The sequence below is a fragment of the Chelmon rostratus genome, chromosome 3 (genome assembly GCF_017976325.1).
Source record: "Chelmon rostratus isolate fCheRos1 chromosome 3, fCheRos1.pri, whole genome shotgun sequence".
In the NCBI taxonomy this organism is placed as follows: domain Eukaryota; kingdom Metazoa; phylum Chordata; class Actinopteri; order Chaetodontiformes; family Chaetodontidae; genus Chelmon; species Chelmon rostratus.
This window is the reverse complement of record NC_055660.1, coordinates 16,543,473-16,563,510: the sequence shown is the minus strand read 5'-3', so window position 1 is coordinate 16,563,510 and position 20,038 is coordinate 16,543,473. Positions and strand designations below refer to the sequence as shown.

General features: G+C 44.3%; 1 protein-coding gene across 1 annotated transcript in view; it reads right to left on the bottom strand.

Annotated features, from left to right (window-relative positions):
• Window positions 1-16,635, bottom strand: part of add3a (adducin 3 (gamma) a) — a 66,100-nt gene extending 49,465 nt beyond the window's left edge. The window contains exon 1 of the mRNA XM_041964246.1: window positions 16,486-16,635. The gene's annotated coding sequence lies outside the window, so the exon portion shown is untranslated. The remainder of the gene's footprint in view (window positions 1-16,485) is intronic.
• Between the last annotated feature and the right edge of the window lie 3,403 nt (window positions 16,636-20,038).

The following is a 20,038-nucleotide window of genomic DNA, read 5'->3' as shown; positions in this document are numbered from 1 at the left end:
ATGAGGTCATTACGCATGAAGCAGAACTGCAGCCCCATCGCACCGGCGCAAACACACACATACACACACAGTGGCATAAGCACGCGAGCCACACACCAAACACGAGTTTCTATAGCAACTCCAAACAAACAGTCCGTGCATGTGCTGACCCCACCCCGGCAGAAAAGAGGGAGAAACTGAGACAGCGAGGTGAAAACAGACATAAAGTTAGACAGAAAATGAGAGCGGAGATGAAGGCCACAGTGAAGGACGCTTTATGCATGCTCTATGTCTTATTCATAGTGGAGACTTAAAAAAAACATGACAGGCATAGAAGAGACCCTTTATCATATGCACACATTTCCCACTGCCCATAAAGATCCGAAACTGTGTTGAACATTTGGTAAAAACTTGCATTTATATTCCTAAAACCATCCTCAAAATTGGTAACAACTTAAAACTAGAGACTCCTGTGTCGTCCCTTGGAAAGACTTGATTTCACAAGAAGACAGAAGAATGGTGAAATAACCTCACCCCACTAGTATCCCATGGGCCTCTTCTGTGTTCCACCACACAGGTCGGAGCCTGAGCGCACAGTGACCACACAGACCACCGGCTCCCACAAAAGGCCTTTTCATTCACCTTAGAGGCCCAGAAACAGAAAAGGGAACAAACCAACAATAGGCATGCAGCTGTGTATCAAAGTGAGGCCGGTTATAGAGGCTTAGAGGCTTCCAAGGTCAATCAAGGCTGAAGACGCCCACTTCCGCACATTAAAAGGACATTGGCATTTAGATGTTTTCTTGGTTGAAGAAACCTCTGACCACTTGGACTTCTGACATTTTTCTCTGTGTTTTCTAAAGTCCATCCTGCCCAGATGAAAGCTGTGACTCTGCTGTTGCTGGTGAAAGGTCACGGGTTAGATTGCAGTAAAGCAGTAAGCACCTGTGGGTACCAGACGAGGGACATAACAAATAAAGACCAGCGCTTCTCCAGTTGAAATCCTACATTGTGATTGAACACTGCTGATTGTGCAGCCATACACTACCTTAAAGATATGCTTCTTTTCACAAGTAAGCATTTAAAGCGTTATGTTAATAACTTCTTCTTCCCATTCAGCGACAGTATATTCCTGCCATATCAAGTGCTACTTAGCTTGATGAGCTGCCTACATCAAAACAGCCTGAAAGGCACCTGCCAGCATCAATTCACTTCAAGCTTTTAGCCTGTTGACAGTCAGAAATATGTATAGTATCACAAGTCGTGTTAATTAACTTCCTCGCCTACATCTTTCCACTATAGTTGCTTTTTGATGTCCCCGAACTGTGACAACCACTGTCACCACAACCCAGATCTCCACTGCCAGCTGCCTGTGCCAGTAGACGGTGGTGTGCACGATACACCTGACAACAAGAAGCTTTAGCACTTCTGTGCAAAGAAGCTGAAAGGAAGCTGCTAATGAGCAAAATATAGGAGCGACGCCAGAATGTCGGTCAAGTTAGCAGCCGACCATGAAACAACACAGACATTTAGTGAATTAATCAACAAAGCTAGGGCAGGTCTGCAAGCTTAAAAGTTTAGAGTTCTCTGCAGAAAACAGTGACTGACAGCTGTGTTTAGCCCCAAAAGCTGCTCTCTGGGCAGGATTTTCTGGACTACAGTGTGGACTCATGTGGACCTGTGGATCAAATGGGTGGTCTCCGCAGTTGGGACGTCGGCCAGGACGCTTTGATGAGTTCTTGCCTTATTTGAAAGGAAATCTCAGCATGTCTTTACCACAACAGGAAAGGAAAGAAGCGGAGTTCTTCTCAGTGAGTCACTGTCACTGCGCTGTGCTTTGACCCCTTCCATCACATCTGAGCGTCCAATGACACGCTGTCAGAGCGGCGGGGGAAAGAGCCTTCAATGTGTGTTTGTTTGCGAGTGTGAGCGAGGTCCTCCGTGTTTCCGGCCCTGTCAAGCTCGAGCCTCGGGGGTTGCGACACAAATCCATACAAAGCATCCATCATGGAAAGGAAAGTGGCCGCAAACGGACGCTGATGACATCCAGAGGGTCAGGCATCTTGCTGCACGGGACCCTGGGGTCTTTCCTCGCCTCGTCAACAACTCATTCACTGAGTTTCGCTGTCATGGAGAGTCCAGCAAACATGGCTGAAGATAAAAGAGTTTCAGCTTTGAGGAGAAAAGAGGGAAATGGCTGGCACTTGTGGTAGCCGTCCAAAGAACAAGGCTGTGTCTACGTTGAGAGGAATGATGCAACATGGCGTGTGAGTATCCACCGTTTCTTTATGGGAATAACGAGAGGACAAAATGACACATTTTGAACAGCAGTGTTTAAATACTTGGTCAATTCTTTGATGAGCTGATCCACAGAAATGTATGCACATATCTCCTGGAGCATCACTTTGGAAACTGTGGTGACCATATTCAAGTGTTTTTCATTTTGTACACGGTGATTAATGGAGAAAATAAGCTTCAAGTCTGCTGCAACTGCTCTGTGGAACTTGTAACCAAACTTATTAGTGATGATGTGATGCATACTGACTACATCCAGAGTTTACCTCTTCATTGCTGTAGCAAGGTGAAAACTGCGACCGCTGGAGACAGGCAAAATAATTATAATTTCCCACAGGCATCTTCATATAGCATCACAGAACACATTAGTTCTGCTTGAAGCCGAAGGATAACAATAATCATTGTGTGGAGATGCTTTTGGGGTGCCAGACCCTCAACATGGGATCAGAGCTCTCGATTTAGGAGGTCCCGGTGTCATTTAGGCACCATTTCCCCCCATTTGTAGTTCGCGTAATTAATTCTATTCATCCCTTTTCATCCCTGTCTCCTTATCACTGTTATTTCATGGTTGTCTAAATGTGTAGCCTGCAGTGTTTCAGTGCCTCTCTCCCTCTGTGACAGTCACACATACACATGAGTGTGTGTGTGTGTGAAGGAAGGACAAAACTTCCTGTCAGGATGTGGGGTCCAGCAGGGGGACAGTGGCACTTAGCCAAAAGTCATAACTTTCTGCTGAAACCAAGTGTGTGTGTGTGTGTGTGTGTGCCTGCATTCATGTGCAATTGTCCGTGTCTTGATTGCTCTGACCACTGAGCGAGCATACTTCATTTCAGAGGAGTCATTTCATCGACTGTAGGAAATTCTTCTCCAACATCAAAGAGATTTCGGGCCCGTGCTGTAGCAGAGCTCTCATTCATAAACTCCTGGACAGCAGAGCTCCAGACTAACCTGAATACGGCCAATTATCAGCATCTCTCCAGCAGCACAATCATAGTGGGAGGCTTCACTGATCTGTACAGATAATTAGACCACCAAGGAGGTGAGAAATACTCCAGAGTCTGGGCCTCAGCGATGCCCTTTATACCTCTCCTCTGTCTGCTCTCTCCATTAATCTCCTGCCTTCTCTATCAGCATTCTCGCTTCCATTGTTCATGTTGGTTTCTCTCTCCGTCTTTCTGCCAGATGAAATGCATGGAATTTGTGCAAAGAGAGCATTAATGGCGCACAATTTTCTGAATGTTCTGAAAAAAAAAAATGATGCTTATGCCCTAAGTGTTGTTTTGCCACTAAATAGTTTAAAATTACAATTTTCTCAGAACCACGATCATTAAGGAGTCAGTGTCTATGGCCGTTAGGTGTACGGGAAAATTGCAGCCTTTTCACTGTCACATGATATCTCAGGCGGATTCATATGATGTTTTCATTCCCGTAGTTGTACTTTTAGGCCTTAAGAGCACAGACAAAGTGGCAGGAAGACAAATGGCCACAACCAGCTAGCATCATTTTTACAGCTGCTGCAACTCTGAGCATTTTAATGAAATTAAGATGCATAAATGAAGCGATTCAAGTTCACCTTAAGTGGTCTTTCTTGCCCTTATATTTGAGTAAAAACATGCTTGGTACATTTCAGCACAAACATAAAAATGACCCCATTACCAATCACACGGATGTGAATGAGTGTTTCCGTGTATGTTTGTACTAGAAAAACCAGCTGTTTCCTCATGCACCCTTCACATTCCCACTTACGCACCAGTGCGCACACAAACTACCATCCTTCCCGGTCAGGAAGAGCTTAAAGGATATCCAGAGAAGCAGCTTATCATTGTGGCAACTTATTGTTCCTGACAACCAGTGTGCTATATGACTCACGGTCGCCACAGACGCTGAGGCCTAGTGATGCAATCAGGAAGGAAAAACTTTGAAGCAAGTGAGAATCACAGCTGAGTGCTAAAGTAAACTTTCTGTAAAACTGAGGCAACATCTAGAGCTCCTAGACAATTCTGACTGTTTTGAAGTGACTTCATTTTTTATTAAGTAGCACTTATGAGTTTTGCTTGATTGATGACAAATACGACTGTAGCCATTTGCTTCTGTCTTAGCTCCACCAAAGCTCCCTTTCTGTCCCCAGATTTGAACCTTCTGGCTACAGTAACTGTTAAGGTGGTGAACAGCAGTAAAACACAAATCCAGTGTCACAGACACTCTGTGGAGAGAGCCCTTTAATAATAAACACTGGGTCTTTGGCGTGGCTGCTAGGGGTAAAGCAACATAATTTTCACAGCAAACTCCAATGTGAAGTTTTTTTAATCTTCAACATGAAGGAAGCCGTACGGCTCTGAACTCGCAGAAAGCTTAAACACATCAATAGTGCTTACTCATGGTATTCACCTTGTTTGTTTTGTCTGCCTTCCTCTTTTATCTATTTTGGCATGTTGACAGCAAGATCTTTAGATTCTCCACAGCTGACTTGCAGCGTGCCTCTCCCACCACCGCACGGGGAACATACCAAAGGATCTGGTGACAGATACCTTCAAGCTACTGTAGGCGGCGAGACCTTTAGAAAGACAGAACAAGAGCGAAGCATGCAAAGGAAGGATTATACAACGGATGGCAGATCAAAAAGCACGAGGGATTCCTTTTTCAACCTTCAAGCATCGATGTCTGATCATCGCCAGGATAAAGATCACTCAGATGTTCATTCAACACAAACTCCTGCAGACTAATGGTTAAAAGGAACTACAGTGTGTCACTGCGCATCAGCGTCAACTCAACTCACAGGAGTCATTTCATGAAGATGAAGTTGTTTAAGGCCAACATTCAACTCAAACCATAAGCACCTGCTAAACTCAAATTCTAATCCAAAGGCTGACTTCAACAATGATGCAAGTAAACTGTTGAAAGTATCAAAGTGCTCAGACAACAGAAATGATGAGATTTCTGTGTGCTTTAAGCATTATGTATGAACAAGGTGAACACACTGACACCTAAGCAGTCACATCCTTAAAGTGACTCACTCAAGGGCAACAGTAAAGACGGAGTCAACCACTTCCTGTGGTTTAAAGCCTCAGTATGCTTCCAATCAGACATGGGAGCATGACGCGTTGTTCCACCACGCCTAACAACAAAGTGCTTATATCATCTAAACGGTCTCATGTTAAAACTCTACCATCATAGTTTCTTCCTGGCTGGGTCCCTCCGCCTCTCGAACTGGGCAGCCTCTTCTTTGATTTCGTAAGTTTTGAAATAAATCAAGGAAAAACCTTGACGGGAAATGATACACATTACAAGTCTGACTGATGCTGTGAAAGATTGATGACTAAAATTAGTAACTTCAGCATGTGGGTATGGTGTTGCCAAGAGTTTGGGAAAAGCTGATCTTTAGCGTGAAGACGCAAGAAGCACTTGTGGGTGGAAGGTTTTTCAAAAGCGCTCATGAAACCAGGGGGGCAACCTAAGCAGACCCTTGGCATCTGTCTTCTAGTAATAACCTCAATTTACAATATTCCACTGTTATTTCCAAGCATAAAGGAATGAGTCATGTCATGTCATGTCAGCTTTGCATAAAAGCCACGTAATGATTTAAATTGGCATCATGTAACCCGATGCTTGGATCCATGTCAAAGGCCACAGCTTTCTGGGAGGGAACATTTAGGCGGGAGGGAGACGCAGGGTCTCAAGTTACTTCTCAATTAGACACCGATTTGTCAGCGAGGCAGGTAAATTCTAGGATCACCCCCAGGGTCCACATTGCAGTGTCATTTCCAATTAGCATGATCAGACACAGGGAAATCGAGAAGGAGAACGGAAAAGCAGAAAAAAAAGAGGGATGGAGATGGAGAGTGACCTCACTGAAGCCCCCGTTGCTGAAATCTCCATCTCCTGGCCCACGATGAGGGGAGTGTCGGCAGCGAGAAAAATCACTGATACATTTTTCAGCTGCGCAAGGCGATACCACAAGTATGCGCAGAGAAATTCCACAACTCCCTTCTTTCTCCCTCTCCCTCTTGATCCTCCTGGGCTGAGTGCGCCATCCTCATCCCTCATCCCCCGTGGAGTCCTGACAATCTCCTCATCCATTATCACTGGTTATTAGATAAAAAAATGAAGGAAAGACGAAAGGATGGGAGGCACAACACTGCAGCTGGCCTCAGTGTAGGTTCTTCCTACGATCAAGTCGCTGTCAGAGCAGATGGTGAACAGTATACTGAAATTCTTTAAAGTCGTGGCGGTGACTTGATTCAGTTTGCAAGGTGCCTGATGGAACAGGCAGACTGGTCATTTCTATTTCGTCTCCCACACACTCTCACACATACACAGACGTATATTGTGGTATCAGTAACACTCTGCACCAATATCCCTTTCAAGTCGTCCCCTCTGTTTAACCAATCAGAAAGAACGCCCACCCTCGCAACGGGCCGTTTTTTGGATCTGGTGTTTAAAGACGAGCATGAAGGGATCTTTCCACATTTAAAATGACGGCAGGGAAGATTTACGGCTCGTTGGTGGGCGATGTAAAGCGTGACTGTGTATTGCGTATGGAGGAACTAACACATCACAGAAAATGAAACACCATCTGAGGTCTCTTATCAACAGCCGACAATGCTGGATGGCTTTAACAGAGGACAGTGGTGTGTAATGACCGGCCTGGGATGTGCAAAGGGAAAGGGAAAATGATCTGAAGGTCTAATTAGCTGTTTTTGTCAGTATTAAAACACCCGATGTCATATTTATATATATATATATATATATATATATATATATATATATATATATATATTCCTTTCACTGAAGCAGCCTCTGCCTGAGTTAGTGGGATGCTACAAGTGTCTTTCTTTGAGATTTTTTGGGGGGGGAAATGATGTGTGGAACACCTCGCCACACTTAAACCTGGAAAATGTGCAGGATACTTCATGCAAAGTATTGTGGGGCCAGAATTGCCAACTACTTTTTCCAACCAAAGCTGGAAGAACCCAGCACTTCACGTGACAAATGGACAAAATGTGTGTCCTTTATGTCTCTGACTCTCTTCCTCCTACTCTTCCTCCATTCGTCTCTCGCGCCTCCAGCCTGTCTGTGCATCCATCCGTCTCTAATCCTTTTCCTTTACGGCTCACTGAAACCTCAACGTTCATTTGTCCGACTCTTTATTTGGCATCCAGTAGAGGGTGTCTGCCTCTTCCCCTTTATTCATCCCTCAATTTTCCTCTTTCAACCACTTCCCCTCTGCCTTCACCGGTCTATCCTCTGCTTCACTCACTCCTCCCCTCTCACCGTATCAGTCTTTCATCTCCTTCCTCCTCGATCAGGTACTCCCCCTCCCCCACACTCTGCCCATGGTCCTTCTTGCTGAGAGAAGGACAGTGCAGAGTCCTGGCAGTTCTCCATCCTCCCTGCCTAGGCGGAAAAATAAACAAGCATCCACATGTTCCCAAGGAATTTTAATGACTTCCATAACTCTGGCTTCTTCACCTGCCAAAGCCCAGGCAGCATAAAGGAAACAGTGGACTCTAGACGAGCCAGTTTAGCGGCACTGATGACGAGCTTCGTGAGTCCGAGCCAAGTAGTATCCTTTGAAGAGCTGAGCAGCTTTAAAAGAGGCTGGAGGTTATTCAAGCGAGAAACCATACAGACAAATCTGTGAGCTAAAAAACGTTAGATAAAGTTCACAACTAAAAACAAACAAACAAACAAACAAAAAACAGCGCTCCTGCATTTCAATAGAGAAGAACAGTGGACAACAATGCTTGATAGGTTGGAAGGACTATGGCAAATCAACTTTGACGTGCAGATTTCTTTAGGCCACACAAAATGCAACACAATTGAATTGATAATTAACGGGTAGAGTGGGACCTTAAATGCCCTACTGTGCTGGCTCAGGATGACATGCATCGCACATGTAGCAATGTGTCGAGCAGTGATCAGTGCAGCCTCGCAGCAAGGAACAACTGCAATGACAATATATGGCAATATTGTGGCCATACTTGAAAGCAGGGCCAAACCATGTCCACCTCTGTCCTCAGCTGAGCTGTGTCATTGCACTAAAGTGATTGGCTCAACATTTGTGGTGAGGCAGGAAACTGCAGAGAAAGTGGCATTTTAAAAAAGTGCTCCCTGTGCTCGACTTGTGGTACTTCTGTAGGTCCTGTGTAAGGAAGCCTCTGTGGTTTGGAGTCTTGCCTCAATCCCAAATTGTTCCTTTGAACTATTTTCTGATCCACCATTTGTTACTAAGGCTACCATGAGAGATGTAATTACTGTAAAAGATACCGATAAAGGCATCTGCATCTGCTCTGGATGCACCCACTGCATCCAGAATTCTATGTTTTTTGAGTGTCTGTATATTTTCATTAAAATGAATCAATCAATTGGGATTTGGACAGATTTTCAGTCAGTCTCTTCTTGAAGGCATTCGTGGCGTTGTAGCCAGGTGTACTCATGAATATCTGTTTGAAGTGGACATGCTAGTCAGGCTGTTGGTATCCCACGCTGATTCTGATGTCAAAGACTTTGTTTAAAGCGTAGGATACTGAGGCCTCTACAATCTGCAGTGATTGAGGTCCACAAGAGGCTCACGGTCAGGTGGGAAAATCCTTGTTGGGAGTGTATTTTAATGGGGCCATGACCCACAGACTGTCAGGTCAAACTCTGATGACCTGACATGAGGGTGGATGAGGGGTTGATGGAGATCTCTGTCAAGGGTCAGGGCAGAGCAATAAATCTGTGGAATTACTCTTGTCACAGTAAATGTTGAGAACTATTTAAGAGAACAGAGAAACAAAAGAAGAACCAGTATCAGGCAAGAGTTTGAACACACATTTCAGTGAAGGTGAATTCAAACCTGGACGAGAAGGTTTTTAGATCAATACTGAAGACATCAAAACCATAAAATAAACAAATACAATTTTATGTAGTGACCACAAAAAAGTGTAAACTAAGCAAATATTATATATTCATATTTAGATTGTTCAAAGTAGCTACCCTTTGCTTTGACGACAGCTTTGCTGGTCCATCATGTCCATGAATATGTTTGTAGCTCTGTGAATCTTTGGTTCACTACGCTGACTTATTTAACATAAGGGCTGCAGTACATCTGTGCATTTTTCTCCTGCCTGGCCTTCTCTTCACCTTCATTAGCAGGACATTACGAAATCAGACAATGTGTTTTATTACAGATGTGTCAGCGGTGGGGAACACCCAGCCCACTGGCAGGATCACTGTTTAGATTTCTGATCTCCTCAGTTGTGTTTTTCTTTCCATCTCAACCCGGGACCAGCTGCAGAGGAAATGACAATATGAGGGGGAAAACAACAGCGATTAATAACATCTCCTCCCACCTACTCACACTCCCCGCTCGATTACCCATCTCTCCCTCCATGTACCCCAAACTGGTCTCTTTCTGTTCATGTGGCTTGTTCGACCTCCCACCTCACCCCTCAATCTGCACTTCTACTCGTTTCATCTGCAGGGTTGCGACCCTTGACCCATGAAATTGATACGTCGCTCTGTCTTGCACAAACTCAGGAGGCTCACACATTTGCAGATTTAGTTTCTCCCCTCCTTTCCCTCTTTAGACCCTGTTCTCTCTCACGCGTGAGGAATCTGGGCTGCGTTCTCCAGCTTCAAGTCCACCATGATTAGCAGGCCTTGGGGAGCGGAGCCACACAACTCCCCCAAACTTGTGGTGTTGGAGCTTTATGGCTCAACACATGCATCTATTTCCATCACTTAATCCATTTACACAGGTACAGACCACCACACAGACGCGTCAAAATAGTGCATTTTACAGTAAACCTGTTTAGGCAGATCAGGATGAGCAAGTACAACGACAGTACAAACCAGTCGTCCTCTAGCTCTGATCCAGTTTGTGTGACAAATCTACTACTTCTTACACTGAGGCTTTCACAGAAACAGAAGGCTGGAACTGAAACGTGGATGTTCTCTGAGAAATTTTCTTTTCTTTTCCTTTGGAGAACACTTGTGACAGTGACAGATTAATTGGATTTGATTCCCTTAAAAGTGACTTAATCCATTCTTCAAACTAAGCCCAGACATAAAACAACGGGGGCTGTCCACTGAAATATCATGCCACACATATCTTCAATAGCACATCCAGCACTGAGATCAGCCTCACTCTGATTCAGTCCCCTTGATGGGAGGTGTGGGACATCAAACTGGAGACCCTTCTCACTCGGCCCTACTCAAATATCCACTTCTGGATGAGAGAACCCCCGTCCTGACTTCATAAATGACTTCCAGGTTTTAGTTAGGAAGGAGGGAAGAAATGATACAAAGAAAAAAAAAACAAAGGAGAAGAAAGAGATTTGAGGGGAAATTAGGAGGCTGTGTGCCCAGCCTCCTCACCATCAGAGTCAACATTTGCCAGGACAGAAAAGCTTCCCGCTGGATGATGAAGTCATTGTTTTTGCACTTTAATAAACAAGGTTCTGCATGGTTTTACAGAGTATCCCAGGGATGTACTGAGGATCTACTGTAGTCTGTTCATATGTGTTTGTGCAGGTTGGTTGGTACGATTCCTAGTTCTGTAAGAAGTGACAAGGCCAGGACGAGTAAAGCAATATCCTCCCTCCTGCGTGCTCTACTCCTTTTTTTACAATCGCTCAACCTGCCACACATCACAGCAGAGCTGCAAATCCCTCCAGACAAATGTCACATCTGGAACAATCCGAGAATTCATCAAAAAAAAGAAAGTTCTCCCTTTTCTTTGAAATTCTCACTTTCCTCTCAGAGCTCGAAGTACAGACTCCCCCTTCTCTTTCTTCCTTACTCAGTAGAATCTAGGGTCTCCACTAGCGAAGGCTTTATCCCAGGGAATTGAGAAATTAGCACTTACTACCTTGCATTTGTAAGCAATTATAGTGAAAGTTAATGGTGCATTAAACATTACAATAAAAAAAACTCATAAAACAACTTTCAAACTGTTCCTTACCTTTTTCCGCACTTACCACAGCAACCAAAAAAAACAAGAATGGCTTCAGTTTGATGCCAAGTGGCGGTTTCTCACTCGCCCAGCTGCCGCAGCGTTCAATGCTGACAAAAGGACGCTAGTTTTAAATGAACAAGAGCCTCTGAAATTCCTCCCTTCGAAGAGCTGAACCGGTGAAAGACACATGATAGTCCCTGTGACTCAGCATTTGTCTGCCAAGACATGCAGGGAAGCTGTCCTTGACAAAAGTGAGACTGAACACAACCTGCACTTATCAGCTGCAAACTATGTGTTATATCTGCAGATAAAGAGTTCACCACGCGTGTGAAAGTTGAAGTAAAGCTTTAGGTCTTATGACAAAGCACATGAAATGAGTGTACAGTAATATAAGCAGCCTAGTATGACATGAGCACAAAAGGATCTTAAGCATAACTCACTAACTTAAGAGGAGAAACATCCTGTTGCATCGTGTCCTGGAGGCCTGAGTCATGTGCTGTTTCTGGGGAATATTGCTCAATATTTCATTTGGTGGAACATTTTATTCATTGCAGCATTCAGCAAATAATTGTCAGACTAACATTCACAAGGTCAGAAATGACATTAACTGTTTATTAAGCACCTACACTAAGCATAACAGGTGCATGACGGCAGGTCCTGCCACTGGGTGAAGACAGCTTCAGCAAAGCTTTCCCATGAACTCCGACCCGGCCAGAGCGATCTATATAAAGTGTTGGGAGAAGTTCAAACCATTATTGGTTTCACCCGACAAGCCTCAACTGACTGCGGTCAAGGCCGACTGGGAGTCCGGGGTTAGAGGGGTCGAACCACTGCTGGGCAAAGAGAGGAGCAAGACAGTGGCAGGCATTTAGCCCGTGATCTGATCGTATTATCCTGAGGACGCATAATGAACATGGTATGTACAGCTTCTCTCTCACTGCCCTCTCAGACATGAATCCAACATGAACTGTAGCAAGAGGTCTGATCCTCAGTAAATCAGACAACAGTTCGACCTCACAGATCAATCCCTCCTTTTTTTAATAGCTTCCAAGAGTCTGATTGAGTAACATGACTAACATGGGTAAATCATCTGTGGGAGAGGAGTCAGCGAGCCTTTGTCAACAAACCACCAGATATGAATTTAAGTCTGGAGGAAATTGAAGATCGCTTAGCCTTGTCTGTGGGAATATCAGACCTCTGTGTTTACTAAATAAAACTACCCGGACTGTAAAAGCTGACTGCTTCAGAGATGGCTCGTTCTTGTGTTGGTTTCTGCAAAGAAACCTGATCACAGTGAGTCTGGGCCCCTGCGTATGCACCTGCATTAAAGCTGAAACGTGTGCAGTCCTTTGTCGAAGCTCAGATCTAAGCCCCTGAGTGGGACCCAGCCCAAATACATTTGGTTTAACTTAGAGCTGGACAGCAGAGTTCAATCAGACCCAAATCACAATCATCAAAAAGACCTAAACCAACAAAAAAAAAGGGGGTTCCATTAGCCAGAATCTGACAGCAATGATTTGCCGACAGGTGACGCTCCACAGAGCTTAGTGAGTGTGTAGGTCTACACAAACAATTAAGCACTCATTTAAAACACACAAATATATACAGTTTACACAGACACGTACACACACACTGTGGTTGGGGATGACTTTCTTCAAAACTAAATTAAATGCAGCAGACTCGGACAGCTGGAAACCATGCTGTATGACATAATCGCAGGCAGGCCCGCCAAGCTATTTAACACACACACACACACACACACACACACACACAGGCACTCACACACACACACACACACACACACACACACACACACACATTACATAAACCAGTGATTTACAACACGAGTTAGAAAGAAGAGTAACACCCATTTCTTGGACGATAAGACAACCCCTTCCCCTTTCTTTGTAAAACACACACTCGTTCACTCACACACACACATCATCCGTCCTTAAGTGGAAACATAAGGAGAGGTGCTCGGGTCACTGAGGTTGATTGGGACAATGCTTCACCCCCTCAGCCTCAGCATGGGGGAAAGGTAACCTCTTTTGGCTGCTTTTAAAATGTTACTGAACTACATGTGCACGATGGAAGTGCCGTAAGTCACATGTAAGAGGGAGAAATCTGTCTTAATTTACCACAAAGATATATCTCAAAACCTTGACCTGAGAGCAGACATTCCTCAGGAGAGGAAATCAAGGCCAGTGTGACTGCAAATCACTCGGCCTGAAGCAGCAATATTTTCTTGAAGGGCCCGGCACACAAAGTCATTCCTGAAACAACGAGAAAACCCCAGAGAATGGCCCAAAGATGAAGACCAAACAAAGCCTGTTGCAAGGGTCCTATTTTATTACTTCTCTGCAAAAGAACTGTGGACAAATATTTGATTAGACGTTTCAGGATTCATTAGAGGACCGAGGCCATCGCCATAGCAGCAAGTGCCATGAAAGCAGGAGGTGCACGCAGATCACACGTCTGCTCTGCAGCAAGAGTTGAATTTCAAAGCAGAATATTCTGCAAGGCAAGATTGTAATTGCACTTGAAATGAGCAGGCACATTTTGCTTCTTTATCAAGAGTTTTGAGGCATTTGGAGCGCGACACGTTGAAAGAATGCACATGTAAGTTTGCGCATCAACATCCAACTCCAAACCACCTCATCACAATTAGTGAGCAAATCTTTTATGTAATCTAGAACGAGGGCCAAAATATGTTCAATCAAAGTAAAACAAATTTTAAAATCTCATGTTTTATCTACAGTCGCATAAAAAAGTCTGGGAACCATGATCACAATGTCTGTTTCTGTGAATAGTTAAGTGAGGAGAAGATGCACTGATCTCCAAAAGTCATAAAGTTAAATATGAAACATCTTCTTCAACATTTTAAGACAGATAAGTGTATTATTTTTGTTTTGTACAATTTTAATGTGAACAAAAGAAAAGAGCACCATGATCTGAGCTCTCAGATAACTTTTACCAACCTAACCTTGATCAGCTTGATATGGCGTTGGCTGGATTGCAGCCATCGTTAGGAAAGGCAAATTTCAAAGGTTTATAAATACTCCTACTCCTCAAACCATGTCCCAACAATCAGCAGCCATGGGCTCCTCTATAATTAACATAACTGGAGAAGGCTGTAAGAAGATAGCAAAGTGTTTTCAGGTAGTGGTTTCCTGTTGTTAGTAATGTCATGATAAAATGGTAGTCATTAGAGGAAAACCTTTCCTGCAGCCTCACCACGAAAATCAGTGTCAGAAGTTTGCAAAGGAACTTCTAAACAAGTCTCATGCATTTTGGAATCAAGTCCTGTGGACTGATGAAGCTGAACTTTTTGGCTGCGATAAGCAAAAGTATGTTTGTCTGGAACAGAACACCTCCCCAGCTGTCAAGCAGAGGGGTGGATCGATCATGCTTTGGGCTTGTGTTGCAGCCAGTGGCACGGGGAACATCTCACTGGTCGAGAGACGAATGGATTCAATTAAATGCCAGTAAATTTGCTTCAGGCCCTTTTCCATTTCTGTTATTTTAAAACTGTAAAACATGGAAATTAAAAAAAGTAATCTCACTTGAAATATTACAGGAATGTGCATCTTTATGCTGCCTGGAAATCAGATCATCTTATACTTACCAAACTTTTGCATGCCACTGTATCATTATTCTACGTTCTACATTGTTGCAGCATTATGCTATCCTATCCTAATATTATACTGCTGTGATCAATAGCATTCACAGATGACCTCTGGCTTACAGCAATGTGCACCTCGGTGACAACAACAGGAAAGGGATGACACACCAGAGGAGGAGAGTGTGTGTGTGTGGAACATGTGAGGAGCTCACTGCTTTGAGGGGGCAGCAGCACGTACGCAGGTGTCACTGATGTGAATCCATCAGCTTTCATTATTTCAGCACTGAGAAGACGAACTTGACAGCAAGTCAGACTTCATTTGCCAGCGGCTGGGAAAATAATTCAGCTGTGCTTGTGCTTGTGCTTGCGCTTCGTAGTGTTTACTCTGCACGGACATGACACTGACATTTTGAAGCTTTGCTATCTTATTACAATTCAGTACACCGGTTTTTCGTTTCGTGTTGGATGAACCTCAGAAATAACTGCAGCACAAACAGGAATCATCTTGGACCTAAATCTTCAGACTTCACTGTCTAATCCATCATATAATTTCAGGCCGCTGTGTGGGTAAGATGCTCAGCAAAGGGGGAAAATTTGTAGAAAAAATCCAAATCAAAGAAGAATAAGTTGTTGATCTGCACAGATTTTTATGATAGTTCTTCCATAGAGGTTTCCTCCATGACCTCGAGGTCTGGAATGCAAATCGTCAGTCACGCAAAACACCTCAAGCAATATAGAAAATCGAATAGAGTGAAGCAACTGATTCAGTTGCTGGCAAGCAAATAACAACACGAGCAAACAGCAACCAAACCACGACTTTCCCATCAGTCAGTCAGTTATCCAACCATGAAAGGGGGCCTTTCATACGAACACCCAGAAAACAACAGCCAGAAATAGAAACGAGCGGCTCCTAACAGCGTCTTATCTCTGCTCAGTCAATAGTAAGCAGACACCTATGAAGCAAAGCACTTGACTGTATCACTCCGCCCTTCCCTCAGGGGGGTAAAGAGCGGGATAGGAGCCACAAGACAGGAAGAAATATTAGAAATCCTGAACTTTTAAAATTTCAAAAAAGTAGAGGATTAAATAGGTAAAATCTCCTCTCTTCTCAATGCATAGAACTCAGGCCTCTCTATAAAGCAGAATGTGCCTTCACCCCCCCCCCCTCCACCAAACCACTAAGCATGCTGACACTTGAGAGGGCGGCACCTCTCTTCTGCACACAGAAAGCCATCTCAGGCCCATTCACAGCTCCCAGCTCTATTCTTCTCCATAGTAAAAAGAAGCCATCTGAAAGGAGGGAAGAGGGCCTCTGCTTTTTCATTTAGCACGGAGCAACCACAGCAGAAAGTCCTCTATTCTCCTCCCAGCTCCCAAGTTTCTCCTGCAGACTGAATTTGTGTGCATGAGACACAAATAAAAATGCCTCCAGTTTGAAAACATGTATGCGTTGATCACAGATTCATGGTCTTTTCCTTCGTACTGACAGCTCTGGGAAATGTCACAACTGCACAGAGGCAACAAGAGTAGACAGCAGTGAGATAGCAGCCCTGATGGTGGAGAACACAGCATTCATTATATCAAACACACACACACACACAAACCATGCGACAATCGGCTCTCACTGTAAAGAAACTGCACTACAAACCTGCCGCACAGCCAATCAGAGTTCGACTGCTGCCTCCGAACCTTCCTCTTCACCAGACAGTTGTGATCCACCTGCACTGCAGCGAGTCCTCTGCCTGTACTGCTCGCTCTCTCGTCCTCTCTCCCTAACACGCCTCTCCCATTGTAACTGAATGCAGTGTAAAACTGTTGCGCCGGCTCTTTCCTTCTCGCTCCTCCTACAGTATCTCCCTTTTTTTTCTCCTTCCCCACTAAAGCAGGAGGCGCTCTGCTGGATCTGGTTCTGTGCAGGGAGCAGCGCTGACTGCAAACACAACTTATCTGCTGCACGAGCTGCAGAGGACTGGCCAGCATGCAGAGAGGGGGGGACTGAATTCAGAGGGTGCAGAAAGGGGGGAGGGTCAAACCTGATTTAAATTCACACACACACACAAGCACAGGGGTGACATGACGGGGTCTTTCCCCCTCAGGGTGCTTTAGTGATGTTTTGTGGAAAAGACCTTCAAAGAATTTTTTGGTTTTGTGCCATTCTTTCGTTTAAAATGTTTTATTCATTGGCCCAGACTGGAGGGCAAATCGAGGATTCAGAGTGAAACGAAAAGTAAAAGTCTTCAGAAATAAAAACACTTATTGGTTGTTTTCCCTCCATCTCTATTCTTTCATTCTTTTCCTCCTCCCATTCCCTCTTTAGCTTCCCTAAACCTTCTCATCCATCCCCTCCTTTCTTTTCAGATCACACTCTCACATTTAAATTTCTCCACTCCATCGTTGTTGCAATATTTTCCAAAGTCCTTGGCAAGGCACACAAAAAAGCCACAGTTTCTTTCAGCAAGGTCCGACAAGAGAGCCTTCCCCTGCTCACCCTACATTAAAGGGTCCCTCCCTCCCCATCACTCTCCGAAAGACATCCAGCACTTTCCCTGATAGCAGCTTAACAACCTCCTCATGTGAGGAATCTCCCACCACACAAAGGAGTTTGGAGGAGAATTTGACCAAAGTAAAGAAAGGCGAGAGGGAGGTGCTGGGATTTAGAAATTGGGGAATCTGCATAAAACATCAAGAAGCTGAATATTTTGTGATTTTTTTTTTTTTATCTTATCTTAATCTTAGCTTAGCATAAAGGCAGAAACAGCTAGCTTGTAGAAACAGTCTGGCATCTAACGTGTGCATAGCCTTAAATGCTCCAAAACTATCCTTTTATGGGAAAGCTCAAACACACACACACACACACATATATATAAGGTAAAATGTTCAATCCTGCCTGGTTGTGGACTTTGTGGGGACTTTTGAGCAGATTTGAGAGGATCCAGATAGTTAATTTGTTCCAGAGTTGTCACAATTGGTCACTTTGCCAAGCGGGGCAATATAAAGGAGGCCAGGGGAATGATGTATGTTAAATTAGCATGTGAAAGGCTCACTCACTGACTTCACACTGACTAGGCTGTCCATGGTTCAGCAGAGGAGGCATCTTCACATTTCTTCCCTCCACGCCCCCTGACAAACCTTTCAGCAGTAAGCATGTGCACTCTCACCAGAGAAAAACACAGCCCATTAGGCACATTACAGGCTTTCCTGGACACCATTTCATTACTGGGTTTTCAACAGATTGAGAGAAGATTGATACTGAGGAAACTCTGTTTAGAGGAATTAAAACGGGCATCAGAGGACATTTAACTTGCCTCATGTAAGAGGGCAGATAGTTGATTTATGTGATTTAGGGTCAGTCAGAGCAACAAACAAATCTCAAATGAATTTTTAATTACTGCTTTCCTGAAGACGCTTCCATTTGCAGGGTAAAAGCTCGGCTTTATTGCTGACTAGCACAGAAACCAGGCAGACAGTAATTATAGGAAGCAAAAGTACATGCTACTGTCCAAAGGCGGCAGAAGAAGCAAGTGAGCCAGCTGAGACTAAATCAATTCAGAATCAATTATTCAAGCTAAGAGAGGGGGATTGTGGGGAGACACACTCTGGCCAAGCTACTGTGTACGCAGCTGTCAGTCTCTCAGTGGCAGGGATTCCCTGCTTACTCCGCTTGTCTGTGCGGTGAGTGTGGTTTTATGTTTGTCAAACTACGTCTCGGACGAGAGGATCAATCCCTCATCAGAGCTGAAAGCAGCGAATCTCCCACACTGGAAACTATTTAGCTGTGGTGTGTTGGAACAAACGCCACCCTCAGTGTCGTCTGGAATGATGCAGCTGACAGCTAATGGCTCCGGTTTGCAGAAAACTCTCAAACCTGCACAGTCCAGCATTGTCTTGTGACCCCTGAAACAGCGCATCAAACACTGGAACCAGCAACATGTCCCCTCTCACAGTCTCCCTCCAGCTCTCTCAGACTGCGCATACCTGTCCCAGAATAACCTCGCCCTCTGGCCTTCCGCAGCAGAGCCGGAGCTGGATGCCTGGTCTAACATTAGTACATACTTGAGTGAAATGTGCAGGGGCCCTGCAGTCTCCGTGGGTTAAAAAGGGATGCACATCTAGATTATTTATGAGCCGGACTGCTAGTTGTAACTTTCTACAGTAACTCCTTTAAGGAGAGGACGGAGGAAGATGGAGCAGTGCACTTTGCTAATGGCAGATGGTGTATACATACTGTACGTTAATAAGCGCTCATAGTGAGGTAATTATAGCTCAAGTAGAGCAGGATGAGCTCTTAAGTTAGTATAAACTTGTAAATCGTGGCTGGTTGCTCATTCTGTGTGTGCACATGTGATCTCTGCATACCATAGTAAGATTCATACATTATAAATCATCAAATTGTGGAGTGCTTGTCTGTCAGTATCCCTCCAGTAATTGATCCTGACATGACTTTGCTCCACTCAGCACCAAAGACTCAACAACTGTGTTCACATGAATGTGTGATGACCCTTCTGCTGTATGACCCTGAGACCACATGCTGCTGAATGTCACGATGTCAGACTATAACACCCCCCCCCCCCCCCCCCCGGATTTTCATCTGCCTTTTGTTCCATTTAGCAACACCATATGTGGTTCTTTCTTCCATACATGTACAAATAGCTTTTATTAATCTAAACCAACTAAGCACACAGCCTGGAGCAGTGGAAAAAGAATAAAACAACAATACAATAGTTGTCTTTTTATTTGTCAGAATATTTTCTTCTGGAAAAGAACACAATGTGGCCAAAAATCTGATAAAGCAGTAAAAAAAAACATAACGTCTCTGCCCAGATTCCAGCTCTGTGCATGCAGAGTGAATAAACCCTCGCTGCTTCCTGCAAACATCAGATGACGGCAGAGCAGTGTAACTGCTGACGTAAGCTCAAAGCCCCTGAAAAACCCAGAGGAAGTGCGAGGATCCACCTGCAGCGGCTTGCAGGGGCCGATTGATCTGCGTCCAGTAACAGTGAAGGTGATGCAGGAGGACTTTATCACAGTGGCTGCATGTCCTTCTTATACACAAACATGAGCCATATGTTGTGAAACTGCACAGGTAATTCAGAAAGTAATAAAAGTCCCTGTATAGCAACACACAAGAAAACCAGAAACTGTTCCAGAGAAAACAGTGGGAGTGTATGTATGTAGTGTTCATGTACTCAATAAACTCCTTC